The following is a 15,416-nucleotide window of genomic DNA, read 5'->3' on the forward strand; positions in this document are numbered from 1 at the left end:
ATATTTTATGTTTTTTTAAAAAAAATATTTTGAATTGTTTTCCTCGTTATTAAAATGGAATAAGTACGTTAAATGCAGGTAAACTTTCGATTTCCATATTGTCTCAGATTTCGTCTTTAACGTTATTCCAGTAAATGAAATTGGTGCTTGTCTATGCAGAATAGCATGGATTTTATTGAAGCTAACTACTGGCATTTTATCAACTACGGAAGGCGGATAATTAAGTTGGCTTCAGACGAGAGCATAAATTTCGGTATTACTCTCTGATCAGTCCTTACTGTAAATGTAACAATAATGATTTCTTGCAGTAACAATCACTTTATCAGCGATTGATTACAAACATCAATAACTTTTCATATAAAAAAGTTCCGTACTTTGATAATATTTTTTACACCTTCGCTGTCACTTTCTGATAACTATTAAGTTTCATGCTCACGAAAACAGAAACAATAGCAGTGAATAACTCGAATACAGCTCTTCTTTTTAATTATTATTTGGTTGCAGATGGCCTAATCGGTATTAGCATACTTAAATACGATAATATTTAATCACGTCTCATTACATTTTGAGTTGAATCTCATCGAGGTTGACTTTACACTTTATCTTTATGAGTTCGTTAAAATAAGTAAAGATAGTGATTCGCTCACTCTATCTTGAAACATATGAAATGGTTCTTAATTCTCAGAGAAAATCATGAGTAATATAACTTACCGTTTGATATCCAAGTAAGAAGATTTTGTAATTCACATATTTCCAAGCGTTAGTATTACAGATATTATTCTTCGAAGTAAGAAATGAAACTAGAAAACAAGGTATCAAAATTTTAATGCTCATAAGGTCATTGCATCTGATAGCTTGCTAGATTAACCGGAAACAACAGCTGTTTGATTGATGGAAGGAATTATTATTTTGGCTTCTACAAATGCTGAATTGTAAATTCCAAAGCCATCCAGTCAATTCTTGATACACGAGTTTTGTTTGCGGATATGATGACAGACTTCTGTTGCATCTTCTCCAGCTAGAGAAGCAAATGTGAATTGAATTCAAAAGTCGGTGGAGACAATTCAAAATTTTAAAGCATACAGATATCTTCTGAGAGTTGAAGGTATTTTTATGTGAACTCCAGTTTTCTTCTGACAAAGTAAACTGATGCCAGAAGTATATCATATCCATTAAGGAAACCCTTTTTCCCAAAAATCATTTTATTAGACTCTCCTTTGTCGTTCATTTTCTTTTTAATATGTCAGGCATTAAAAAATGTATTAAAGTAAGGGTTAACAAACAGTTAGAAGCTAATACAAACAGTCTTGATAGAGAACATTGAGAATTCTGCAGAGTTTGAAATAGCCCCATGCTTCGTAGTGAAGGAAAATGGTGCAGGAGTGGTGGTAGTGTGGGAAAAATCTCAAATAAATGCTATTTTTGGAAAATGCTTTTCAGAATCGTCATTGATGTTGTATGAAACACGGGAATACAAAAAACAAAATGATAAAAAAAAAAATTACCTTTTCTCTTTCTCATGTGGTATAGAACCAAGGTACAGCTATTCAAAACTCTACCGAGAATTCTAGTTCAGTCAGCACAATTTATATTCATATCCACTTTGGAAAAGACGAGATAAAATAGAAAGTAAAGTAGGGAAGAGCACTTATCACAGCTTTACCTTTACAAGCTAAACACTCATGTATAAAACTGAGAATGTGTGTGTGTGTGTGTGTGTGTGTGTGTGTGTGTGTGTGTGCACCACTAAAACTCAAGAACCACCCTACCAATTTCATTCAAATTTTACACATGCCTTACCTAAGGTCCACGGAGTGTCATGAGCCCCACAAAATTTCAACTTCTTGCCTAATGCGAGCCCGGAGCAATCGCTTATCTCTTATACTGTTAAGGTATTACGTGTCAAAAGTAAACAATAACATCTCTCTTGTATGTGGTATGATAGTTTCACTATTATATGGTCTCAATTTCAATTACTTTCACTATGTATTTATATACATGTTTGTGTGTGTGTGTGTGTGTGTGTGTGTGTGTGTGTATATTTATATCATTGTATCTTTTTTATATCTTTTAAGGCGGCGAGCTGGCAGAAACGTTAGCACGCCGGGCGAAATGCTTAGCGCTATTCCGTCTGCCGTTAGGTTCTGAGTTCAAATTCCGCCGAGGTCGACTATTCCTTTCATCCTTTCGGGGTCGATTAAATAAGTATCAGTAATCGACTTAATCCCTTGTTTGTCCCCTCTGTGTTTAGCCCTTTGTGGACAATAAAGATATATATATATATGTATGTATGTATATATATATGTTTATGTATATATATATATATATAAGTATATATATATATTTATGTAAATTTATATGTGTATATATATATCTATCTATGTATATATGTGCATATTTGTGTATATATGTATATATATGTCCATATATATATGTATGTATATATATATATTATGTATATATGTCCATATATATATATATATATATATATATATGCATATGCATATATATATATATATATATATATATATATAAGGAAAATAATACAAGGTAGAAAATGCTAAAATAATTTTATGATGAAGGACATTTTAATACCGGTTTCAATCTTTGCGACTTTTTCAACTTAGAGTAAAGCATAAAAACAATTCAATTGTGGAAAAATTAAATGAAATGTTTTTTTAAAAAATATCCATAGTTTTCAAATGCAAGGGACATTTTCCTTCTGTCTCTGTTTCTCTTTTTTACTCTTGTGGGTTCTAGGTAGTTAGCAGTTGGTAGTTTGATGTGAATTCTTGTCTTTGATCGTTTAAGCAGCAGTAGCAGTAGAGAAAGGAGGTGGCGCAGAAGAAGAAGAAGAAGAAGAAGAAGAAGAAGAAGAAGAAGAAGAAGAAGAAGAAGAAGAAGAAGAAGAAGGAAGAAAAAGAAAAAGAATAATAAAAATGTGAGAGTGGTATGACAGTAGCAGGAATCCTCTTAAATGATCAAATGACTTACAAGTGACCCGTTGTAGTTGTAATAGTAGTGATTGGAATTGTTCTGAATGAATTTATGTGAAGTGACTGTTTTGAATATATCGTTTTTAATATTTGTGTGGTGATAATGTTATTTGTGGTGGATGCATTCAGAAGGGGTTTATATTTTGTGATAAAGAATGACTCTTTATTAATGCGCTGACTACAGGTTGTATCGTCCCTGCATTGATAGAGGGGAAAAATTCTGAAGCTGGGTTGTTTGTTATTGGTGCAAATGTCGATGTGTTCGCTGAATGCTATTTTTCTGTTTTTCGGAATTTTGATCTGGGATCTGTGCAGAGCCATCCTTTGACGTAGACTGCTTTTAGTTTGGATTATATATTGCTCTCGACACTCAGAGCAGGTTAATACATATATCAGGTTCTCCGAAGCACATGTGAAGTTGCTTTTCATTGTGAAACGTTGACCCTGTTTGAAAGAGAACTCTGATCTCTCAATTAGGTTGACGCATACACCACAGTTATGTCTTCCGCATTTTTTTTTACTGGCAGCTCCAGTGTTGTTGTTGAGTATATTCGGGCTTGTGTTAGGAGACTTTTCATAGATTTGGGCTATCTTTTGCTCTTTATGATAGTGAGCGTTTGGAGGATTAAATTCATTCAGTGGTCCCTTTTTTAGTAGGGAAATGTTTTGGCGGATGGTGTCGAAGGCTTCATTGTTAAGAGGGTTGTGTGTGGAGATGTATGGTAGGGCTTTTGGTTGTAAATCCTTCTTTAATTTGGGATGTCTGAGTTCGTGGATGTTGAGTTGTAGGGCACGTTGAAAGCATAATCAATTAGTGACGGCGGGTAGTTCCTGGTGATAAGTGTATCTCTTAGTTCATGTAGTCGTGTGTCCCTGGTGTTCGTATTAGAAACTATAGTACAAATACTTTTTGCTAGGTTGAAAGGGATATTCATTCTGGTGTGTCTGGGGTGGCATGAGTTGAATGGTAGATATTGCTTGGAGTCCGTGGGCTTATAGTATATATATCTGTTTCTATTTCGTTGTTAGATTTCTTAACGTGCATGTCAAGGAAAGGAAGTTGTTGATAGCTATATTCCATCGTGAATTGAATGTTTACGTCAAGTCCATTTATAAGTGCTTGGAATTCTTTAGTCAAAGAATGAAGCAGTCCCCACCATTCTTTGACAACCGATATTGCTGTGTTTACGTTCCCATAACTCAGCGATTCCGCAAAAGACACTGATAGAATAAGTACTAGGCTTACAAAGAATAAATCCTCTGGTCAATTTGTTCGACTAATGGTGGTGCTCCAGCATGGCCGCAGTCACATGACTGAAACAAGTAAAACAAAAAAAAAACTATGCCATTTTAACCCTGAGCAAGGCCGGGTATCTCTCCTAGTTGATAATAAATTTTAAAGTGTAATCGCTGCTGTTTTACAACGGTGAACCATTCAAGCAAGTGATAGCTGGCTAGAATGAAGAATCCATATTTGAGTTGCTCATGCATCTCTGCTGAAATAAATTAGCGAAACTGATTTACAGGAAAATACAGTTAAGTAAAGAAATTAATGAATTACAAGTGTGCGGTAAATGTAACACAAATTTGTAACACAAATAAAGAAAGACATAAACTAAATATTGTGCATGTTTCGAAGAGCACTTTTCTTACATTGATTATATTAAGATAATATAGCAAATTATGTATAAAAATTTCGCGTCAGAGACGCATAGAAACAGAAATGTGTTTAGTACTGTTAAAAGAAAGACATTTAATTTAGAAAAAAATGCTATTTGTAACACAAACAAAATTAAGCAAGTGAAGTTCATATATTCTCAAAAACACTAAATGAAGTACTTTCCCCGAGAGTTTACTGATACTTAGCACACCGATAGTAAGAAATTTGTGATTAAAGACACACATGCTCCAATAATAAAAACAGTAACAAACACACGCACGCACGCACGCACGCACGCACGCACGCGCACACACACACACACACACACACACACACACACACACACACACACACACACACACACACACACACATCTCCACCCTTAATTTTCGGGAATTACCATAATCATAATAGCATCTGTTGCTAAGTCGTTAAGCTATGGAATGATAGCAATGATAATGACAACAAAGAAAAAGAAGTGGAGCATGTTGTTGGGAAGGATTTACTTTCCTTAAACACATTCTGTAGTTTTATTGTGTTCAGTAAATATTGTTTTGAGCCATACTTTGCCTATATGAAATGAGCATGTTAACTAAAATTTGGAAGGAAAAACATACCTACGTACTATTGATGAGGGTTTTCTAAAATTGAGTACACTTTCAAGTTTATACGAATTATCGCTAGCGCAACATGGCATACTATCCAGTTAGATAAAAGTATGACTAAATGGGGAGTCTTATTATTTTTACGCTAAAAGTTAACCCTTATATTTAGTATAAAACAAATCTGCAATAGTTTCTTTAAGTTTCAAGGGTTAATGGTCTGACAAAAGACAAGACAACTATTCACTTTTTCCTCGCTTATTAGTATTATTGGATGATTGGAATGGGATGCTGGATGCGCGCAGAAATTGTGTGAGAGTAACCGATATGATGTTGGGATGCAACAACCTCTAAAACTTTCTCAGGCACTTCCAACTGTTTGACTGGTTTCATTTTGATTTCCCTTATGTGACAATGAAGAGTTAGTCAAATCATAGTCAGTTATCCAAGTCGGTTATCTGAAGTCGTACTTTCAGATCAAGAGAAAGTTTTAGTATTAGTTGTCCCCAGTTCCAGCGAGGTGGTTACTCGTATCATAAATGCATTACCTTTACAAACTTAGAAAACCGAATAGACAAGGACTCGGATACTAATGCGTTCTTCTCAGAAAGATTTATATCAAGAAAAATTAATATTAACTGGGAATTGACTGGATCCTTCATCCAAAAGTAGTGGATTTCGTTAAAAAAAGAAAAATTATATAAAAATCTATTACCAAAGAGATAGCTATGCAAAATAACAGATTAAAAGATGAACTAGTTTGCCGCATAGAAAGGGTGTATAGAAGGGGCATTGCAAACCACCTGCAATTGCTGAGAATAGCCACTAGCATGTCGTTTGCGGAGCTTCTCCGATTTCTTCGATGCGAAACATGAAGATTGCCTTGTTCGATCTAGAGCGCCTGTGCTGAAATGTGAAGGCATGAAAGCTGTCCATTAATCCTAGATGGAGGAAGAAACAAAGCTAGAATTCGGTCCATGAAGGACTGTATCAGGGGTGTGCACTTCGATTGCAGCACCACTAAAAACCGTTTTCTATGACTTTGTATCTATCTCTATAGTCTACTATAACTATTTAGCAAGGGGACTGAGTGCTGCAAAAAGCCGATTTAAACTGATGATATGGCGGACGTCTTTAGCTGCTGTGTGAGAGCGGAAATCGCCAGAATTGAATGGTCTGCCTTCCGATTTTATTTCCACATGCTTGGCTTGTTCGTTTCTGTCTTGACAGCCGGCTACAGTAGCTGACAGCAGACTGGGAGCACTTATCATCAGGAGAGCGAGTCGGTATGCAGTAACGCTGCGGATGAAAGATCCTAGCAAGGTGAACGTGATAGAAAACATCCGATCCATAACTATACTCAATACCAAGTTAAAGTTTCTTTGCAAAAGACATGGCGCTGGTCGTCAGAAGTTTAATCGGAGACGCGTAAACGTGTGATCTTCAGCAAATTCGTGACAACTTCTATCTCGAGTCAGGAATCGATTTGGCTTTGGCAGGGTGCTGATAAATTTGGATTAGTTCAAAGTATTTGACTGAAGCACAGCTACTGGCGTTGTCCTTAGATAGTCGAGTTTGGTCTCATCGTTAGAGTCTGGCTTGCTACAATGTGCACCGAAATCTGTTCAGTGATCAAATTAAACTACTACTTCTCGGAATCATTTAGCATCGTCTGATCGATCCGCCAGGGAATCTTCCCTCCCTACATCCTGTATGTTTTGGTTCAAAAGCCTTAACTGCAGAAGTTAGAGACTTTGAGAGGTATCCCGTTCGAACCTTGTTATAGGAGAGCCGTGTTGGCATATACAGATGACATCACTGTCAAGGTGTCGGCCATTTCGGATAAAAGGAGCGGTCTTCGCTATACTTTAAGAGTACCAAGAGGATATGAGGACATAGATCGGGACTAACTGGTGGACTTTTATCTATATTCTTGGAGAAGCAAGTCTATGTCGACTCATGGTGATTTCTGTCGCAGGACCAATTGATGGGACTTGAAATCTGGTCCGGACCTGACCTCCAGGTGAATAGAAACTAGTCGTAAAAAGGGTTGTTAATCACACTCAATAATGGGCTGAAGTGGTTAATACATATATCGCCTTGATGTTCTATCACAGCCTAACCCTCCTTCTTTTCCCCAAGAAACTATAGCCCAGACTGGAGCACAAACTGTTCTGCTTCTTCTGGAAGTTCTACTGGTTAGAAACTCCATCTGCGGCTACATTCACTTCGTAGTCGTCTCAGGATATCGTCTCTGATGATGTAGAGGCACACACTGAATGCTAGATTTCTATAGAGAGCTAGTTGGAGGTGTAAGTGACAATAACCAAGCCTTGCACAAATTGAAAATGTAAAAGGTGTGGTGGTTAGCAAGAGGAAGACAACACGGGAAGACAGCAAAATAGAGGTCAGAGCAATAGCCGCAACTACTTGTGCTTTACAAAAAATTATCGTGCTTTCTCTTCCTAATGGGGAAAGAATGATAAAAACGAAAGATAATACTATTGTATTCACACTGAAAGTAATTGGTTTTCGTTTCAATTTTTGTAAAATTGTTAGAAGGAACCTACTATCTGATTTTTAATTAACGATCCCCATTTCTTGGTGGACTTGACGATATTAACCTTGCTTCGATTAGAAGATTGTTTTTTTTCTCTTATATATTTGTTGATAGAGTAATTTGCAGACGAAAAATGCATCAGAGAGAAAGAGGGTGAGTTTGAATACAGCAGCAGTCATGTTATAAAGAGAGATGAAAGTGCGAAACCTGGGAGTCTTGTTGCTGGAACTATTAGAACTGATGTTGATAGTATTGTCTGTTTTGTGAGCAATATCAGCACCACCGCCACATCATCATCATCATCATCATCATCATCATCATCATCATCATCATCATCATCATCATCATCATCATCATCATCTTCAACAACAACAACAACAACAACAACAACAACAACGTGAGCAACATCACAACTATAATAATAGCAGCAGAAGCGACAGCGAATACAACATTAAGGACGAAAGCAAAACAACAAGAACAAGACCGAAAAAAATAACAACAATAGCATCAAGAACGAAATCAACAGCAACAACTAGAGCAGTAAGAACAACAAAACCGTCTCCAAAACAGTAACAACAGAAATGACAGCAATAAACTATGTCTTTTTCGAAGTCAGCTTTTAACTTGAAGATTTGAAAAGCAAAACTTCAGGTTCAACAAAATATTGTTAAACCAGGAGTTATGTTTCACAGCGTGGAATATAGGACACACTCCGAAAACAAACAATTGTTCATAAATGCATCTGTCAAATAGATAGAAAACTTAACAGAAAAATGCCTAAATGTGTGGTCATCAGTATTACATATATAATGTTAGACAAAACGGTAGCTTTCATGCGTATTAGTGAGCAGGAAGTTCGAAGAATGGCTACAATAATAAAACTTTAGGTGTAAAGTTTTATCATGACTCCTCTGTATATTGATAGATTAACTCGAACTCGAGGTATAAACGTGTCGGCTCACAGAGATCCAGGAAGAGTCTTAGCAACTCTGGAGAAACATAGAGAGATTGTAGTGCCTTAAATCTGGAAGGATTGGCATGCTGTAAATACTGATGTGCAAGCACACATTCCGATTACTCACCTATAGGTATTCCTGGATGATGAGCCGGTGTGGGCACCGTTCGTGAAGCACGTCTTTTCGCTGCTCGTCTAATTGACAGAGCTGCAGCCCTGTGCTAAGCAAAGACCAAAACTGGACACTTAGCACCAAGAGTGATGTCAATAAGGCAATGGGACCGGTGGAAGTTCTACCGTAGCAATTAGCAGAGTGTGAGGCGAAGTGAAGAGCGACGACGTTCTCGGAGAAATACTGAATGTTAATGAGAACGAAGTTGTCTGTTCCGGAGAACTTTCGTACCGGAGACTCCAATAGATAACTTCAAGAACTCCCTAGCCTGGCAGTGTTACAAAGGGGTGATACTTGCTCGAGATAAACTCTACAGGCATGCTGTCAGACGGGTTGGTCTGAAATGCGCACTGAGCGATGAAACCGTCCTGCACGCACTCGTTCAGTGTCCAAGCATTGCTAACTTGTAGAGTTACATCGAACAGCTTGTTGGGCAAGTCCAGCCATCAGCCGAGTCTAGAGAAATGATTGCCTCCATCACCTTCTATTTGCCGGACACGAAAGGTAGTTTTCCTTTGTTTGATGGTTATAGGGAAAGAGCTTGTGTAATGGATGAAGCTAAAAGATATGAGGATAGAGACTGTCCTGTTTCAAAATTTCACTTGAAAAGAAAGGTGAGGGTAGAGAGGAGAGGTGGTGTGTTCGAGTGAATTTGCTGTAAAGTTGGTGAAAGTGACAAAAATGAGAAGAGTGGGTGGTACCACTTTAAATATAAGCCTTTAAGTCGGAGAGAAACAGCGCTTACCCTTAGTGTACAAGGAAATCTTTGGATGGTGAAGTCCCTCAATTGGCCCTTGAGGTCCTCCAGCATTAGAAGGCTTGTATACTTGTATTCATCGTCTTTGTATAACATGCGTATATTCTATGTAAATACCTACACTTTATGCTTGTCTTCGCATCGTCCCCTTCATCCGTAACCCTGGTAGTAAATATAAATCCTCCTCCCATCCTCTTCTTCTTCTTCTTCTTCTTCTTCTTTCCTCCTCCTCCTCCTCCTCCTCCTCCTTCTTCTTCTTCTTCTTCTTCTTCTTCTTCTCCTCCCTCCCTCCCTCCTCTTCTTCCTTCTCTTTCTCTTTCTCTTCCTCTTCCTTTTGTTCCTCCCCTCTTCCTTCTCTTTCTCTTTCTCTTCCTTTTGTTCCTCTCCTCTTCCTCGCCTCTTCTTCGCCTCTTCCTTCCCTTCCTTTTCTTCCTCCTCCCTCTTCCTCCTCCCTCCCTCCCTCCTCTTCTTCCTTCTCTTTCTCTTTCTCTTCCTCTTCCTTTTGTTCCTCCCCTCTTCCTTCTCTTTCTCTTTCTCTTCCTTTTGTTCCTCTCCTCTTCCTCGCCTCTTCTTCGCCTCTTCCTTCCCTTCCTTTTCTTCCTCCTCCCTCTTCCTCCTCCCTCTTCCTCCTCCCTCTTCCTCCTCCCTCTTCCTCCTCCCTCTTCCTCCTCCCTCTTCCTCCTCCCTCTTCCTCCTCCCTCTTCCTCCTCCCTCTTCCTCCTCCCTCTTCCTCCTCCCTCTTCCTCCTCCCTCTTCCTCCTCCCTCTTCCTCCTCCCTCTTCCTCCTCCCTCTTCCTCCTCCCTCTTCCTCCTCCCTCTTCCTCCTCCCTCTTCCTCCTCCCTCTTCCTCCCCCGTCTTCCTTTTCCTCTTGCTCCTCCTCTTGCTCCTCCCTCTTGCTCCTCCCTCTTGCTCCTCCCCGCTTCCTCCTCCCCTCCTCTTCCTCCTTCCTCCTTCCCTCCTCTTCATCTTCCTCCTCCCCTCTTCATCTTCCTCCTCCCTCCTCTTCATCTTCCTCCTCCCCTCCTCTTCATCTTCCTCCTTCCCTCCACTTCTTTCACATCCTTCTCCTCTACCTTCTTTTTTCAGCTCTTTATATTTCGACAGTTCTCCGTTTCTTTTAGAGATACATTGTCATCTTTTGAGAGCACTTTTTTCATGGTTGTTTTTGATAGCTATATCTAGCCGATTATCCCTGATCTTCCTATCTTTGTTCATGTCTAAGCCATCTTTTTTTTCTGTTGGCATTCCATAGTTCTGGCCCAACTTCTCAACTCTGTCATATATTCTTTTTTTGGCTGAGTCCGTACAGCTAGAAACAATATAACTTATTGTTTCTTCTCCATCACCATGTATCCTGTAGTTATTGTATTCTGCTTCATTGTGTGCTTTTTGTGGGTTTTGGTGGAGGGACTTTGATCTTGTGCCGCAATTAAGAACTCTTCAATCTCTGCTCTGGGTCCTGTAATTTTCAACCAGTGTTGGGATTTTACTTTGTCTATTTCTTTTCTGTTCAGCTTATTCTCGTATTTGCCATGCAAAGGCTTTCCTTGTCATCTTTTAATCATGATATTCTGTAGTTCCAATTTTAGCTTAGCCTGAGGTAGGAGGCATATTATTCCTTGTGTAATCCATTTGGGGCATGAATCTGGGTCTTTCAGGATGTTGTTATAGGACAATACTAGGTCTTTACGAGTTATAACTAGATTCTTAATCCAAAAGTTGGCAATTGCATCGCACTCAACTGCTTTTCTGTCGTTGTTTTATTGATGGCATATGTAATTTCTTCTAGTGCTATATCAGTCTAGGCTTGGCTTCAACTATCCATATTAGCTCTTGATCTTCTTGGATCAATTTTGTCGACGAAAGTCGAATAGCTGGTCTGTCGCAGAAGTATTTTCGGATCGGGGCACATAGATATTTTCCAGAAATCCCTAACTTGGCAGGGCTACTGCAGACATTGCCGGTGCGAGATAAGCTCTACAAATACATAAAGGCTATCAAGCAAACTTGCTCGAGATGTATGCAAAGTGACGAAACTATTCGCCATGCACTCACCGAATGTCCGAGTATTTCTAACTTGCAGGTTTATGTCGAACATCTGTTGTCTCGTATAGGACGGCTTCGGCTATCGGCTTAGCCCATTAGGAACCAAGTCAAAGGTTTTCCTAAGAATTTATCCAAGCCATGCATAAATTCTTTAGACGTCTTGACAATAGCAAAATGGTCCTTGGTTCGCTGAAATTTTTTCAACATCCCTTCTCAATGGGTAACATTTCGTTCTGAAGTAAACGATCAAGGCACTTTTGCAGCAGATATGCCTGTTGCCTGTCAACAGCTTTTATAGCAAATTCAAGCACGCAACTGGTTTGTAATTTCCAATTAACGGACTCTTCATTTTATCCTTCACTATCGAAGTAGTCTTCTCTTCAAAGATCCAACTTAGAACTTCCCCTTGTACTACACTATCATTTAGGTACTTCTTAGTTTTGAATAAACACTTTTAAATCATTTCAACAAGGCTGTTTGGATCCCATCCGATCCAGGAGTTTCCAGTTTGGCGTTTTCCTAACTGGCTGTTGAACGTTTTCCTTTGCAGTTCTTTACTATCTTCGTTTTGGTACATTAAATAATCTATCCTCAATTTCATTTATCCATCTCGCATCTTTAAGCTCCTTTGTAATCACACATAAATTGGATCAAAATTGTGTGAATGTTTCAGTATTCGGTGCAAGATCCACTCCATTCGCCCCCGCCCCAATAGTGTTCTATAGAACATCTTCTGATTTGCAGAGAACAGTTTTTCTATTTGTATTGCTTTTGTTCATTTGTATAGTGCCTAACCCCATTTAATTTTGCCTTGATTCGTTGTTTCACCTCTTCCACCACTACATTCAAACCTTTCAGCTTATTTTATACCCCAAGTTCACTCGTCGCTTCTCTCCTACATTGGTCTTTTTCCATTTTCCTCAATTCCATGCATCCATTTTACCTAGATCTTTTCTGAGCTGAGTTATATCACCTTCCAGTCTTCTCTTCCACCAGGTTTCCTTACATTTCTTCTTTTCTGTTTGCTTGATACTTAATCCCTTACCAAACCTGCAGTGCTAATTAACTTTCTCAAATCGGTGATACCGTTGCTTTCACTATATTTCATCTCATGATTTACTTTCGCTGTTTTACTTGTTATATTCCAAAGATTCAGCTGGGTCCCATTGAATCTAGGATCACGAAACAGATCTCTCAATCTTTAGAAATCAATCTTATTTCTTCCTCTTCATTTTCATTTGACTTTTCAATGTCCACGTCATCAATCGCTTGATTTTCCACTCCCTCCACATTCAGAGGTTCATAATTTTCTGCTTTATCAGCATCTTAGTAGGCTATCCTCAGTTCCTTAATTTTCATTGTGAACTTTATTCTTAACTTTTAACATTCATCTCTTCTAAGTTACTTTCAATATTAACATTCATGCTTTGTGCTTCCAGGGCCTCTAATTCAACTTTGATGGACTAATTACAGCGTCTAATTTTACTTATCTTCCTATCAAATTGTTCACATTGATTTCAAACCTTCGAAAGGTTTTCCATAGTCGAAGTACCCGTTTGCCCATACCATGTGCATCACCATCTTTTGCAAGAATGTGATGATTGTAATTTTGTTATCTTCTTTGTTACATTTCCTTCAACTTTCGATCTCATAGCGTAATTTTATTCCCCTGCGGTTTTAAACCCGTGGTTTAAGTTCGCATTGTGAGAACCTGCGGACGCCTGTACCCTCTGAGGTAAGCTGCTAACAGCCTCACTCCCGTCATACCGGCCCTGGCCAACGGCTTCGCGTCTAGTTGCTTCCAAAAGGCTCCCATTTAGCAATTCGAGACCATATTTCTTGCCGCATCATTTCCATGAGATTTGCGGTTATGAGGTTGCGCAACTACCAGTGCTTTTATTGTGTACACCTCTACTATGAAAGTCTCATCAACTAAAACTAAACGCCCCTCCACTGCCATTTGGTCCGACTAACTCACCGGACGTCAGTCCGGTAACCCTCAGTAACGAGAGTGTTTTGTTGAGATACTAACTCTAGGACGATTATCTGCTAAGATTAACGAGCTTATCCTGCCCGTGAGGCACGGCTATACCGCCGAGGTTGACGTTGCCTTTCATCCTCTCGTGGTTGATGTTATAGATTTTTCCCACCCCTGAACTTGCTGACTTTGTGCCAAAATATGAAACCATTATTATCATTATTGAGTGAGAGAGGACCACACGTCATGAAAATGACGCTGGGGGTACACATATACAAATCCCAATACGAGGGATACCCCAAAGAAACTGGATTTTTGCAGTATTATTTTATTCACTTAGTTTTATGTTTACACTTTTATCGCCTTCAAAGTATTTTCCATTTGAAGCAATACATCGGTCCAGGTGCATTTTTCACTATTCGAAGCAGTGCTGAAACTTCTGCGAAATGATGTCTTTAACGCCTCCGTTGTGTTTTTTCTCCCCCTTTTCCACATCTGCAAATTCCGTAGCACCAACTTTCGTCACCAGTGATGACCTTCGGAAAAAGATTTGGACCAGCTTCCAACTGTTCTTTCAGTTCACGACACTCATTCAGCCGTGATTGCTTTTGATCTTCCGTGAGCAAGTGAGGCACATATTTTGGTGCAACTCTTTTCATTCGCAATTCCTCGCTCAAAATTCATTGGCAGGAGCTCTAGGACACATTAATAATATCAACAAGTTCGTCAATTGTTCAGTGACGGTCCTCCAAGATCAGTTTGTAAGTTTTCACGATAGTTTCATTCGTTTGGAAGGTCGACGGTTGTCCTGAACAAGGTTGGTCTTCAAGCGACAAGTGACCATTCCTAATGTGTGGAAACCACTCGTAAACTTGTTTTTTGCTCATGACAGCGTCCTTGTAAGCTGTTTGAAGCATGACAATTGTTTTAGCCTCAGTTTTTCCCAGCAGAAAACAGAATTTCACGGAAACACGCTGTTCCTTCGTTTCAGCCATCGCAAAAATCGACGAACAGGAGAGAAGCACTTCAGAACAAAGACGCACCACGTGACAGTACGACTTCAACCGACGACACCAGTCGGTACACTGATGTCTGAGGGTAGCATCAAGTGGCCTCTAGCGGCGAAAACCTGAACTACATCGGGTTTGTCCAACAGAGAACGTTTCCGGTTACTTTTGGGCACCCCTTCGTATACCCATCATGACTACTCGTCTAATAGGGGTACACCAGGTACAAGTATCAAAACCACATGTGCGCGTCATAGTGACCTCATATTAAGATAAGCACCTAGCAAGGGCAACAGACTTAGAATTTTCTTCAGGTGGGTAGATCATCCCGATTCAAAAGGTCCCTGAATAAGGGTTAAAGATGATGAAAACAATACCCATGTTTCCAGGGATGAATCATTCAAAAGAATCCCTCTCAAGACTATGATGCTCTCCCACTACTTCTGCTGGTGTTGTTGTTGTCATTATTATTATTATTATTATTATTATTATTATTATTATTATTATTATTATTATTATTATTATTATCATTATTTGGGATTCTATTTATTATTTATTTGTCTAATTTCTATTATATATCCTCTGTTATATCCCTTAATGTGGTAGTATTTCCCTGTGATTGATGTAAACCCCACCTGTTTTTGTTTTGGTACTTTTTGGTTTTTGCTTTGTTTTGTGAGCT

The 15,416-nt window shown here is 38.8% G+C and overlaps 1 protein-coding gene across 1 annotated transcript in view; it reads left to right on the forward strand.

The window, feature by feature from the left end:
* The window catches only part of LOC106871965 (protein Wnt-16), a 264,055-nt gene that overhangs the window by 534 nt on the left and 248,105 nt on the right, over window positions 1-15,416 (forward strand). The gene's annotated exons all lie outside the window — the stretch shown is intronic.

Source organism: Octopus bimaculoides, chromosome 15 (genome assembly GCF_046866305.1).
Source record: "Octopus bimaculoides isolate indiv1 chromosome 15, ASM4686630v1, whole genome shotgun sequence".
In the NCBI taxonomy this organism is placed as follows: Eukaryota; Metazoa; Mollusca; class Cephalopoda; order Octopoda; family Octopodidae; genus Octopus; species Octopus bimaculoides.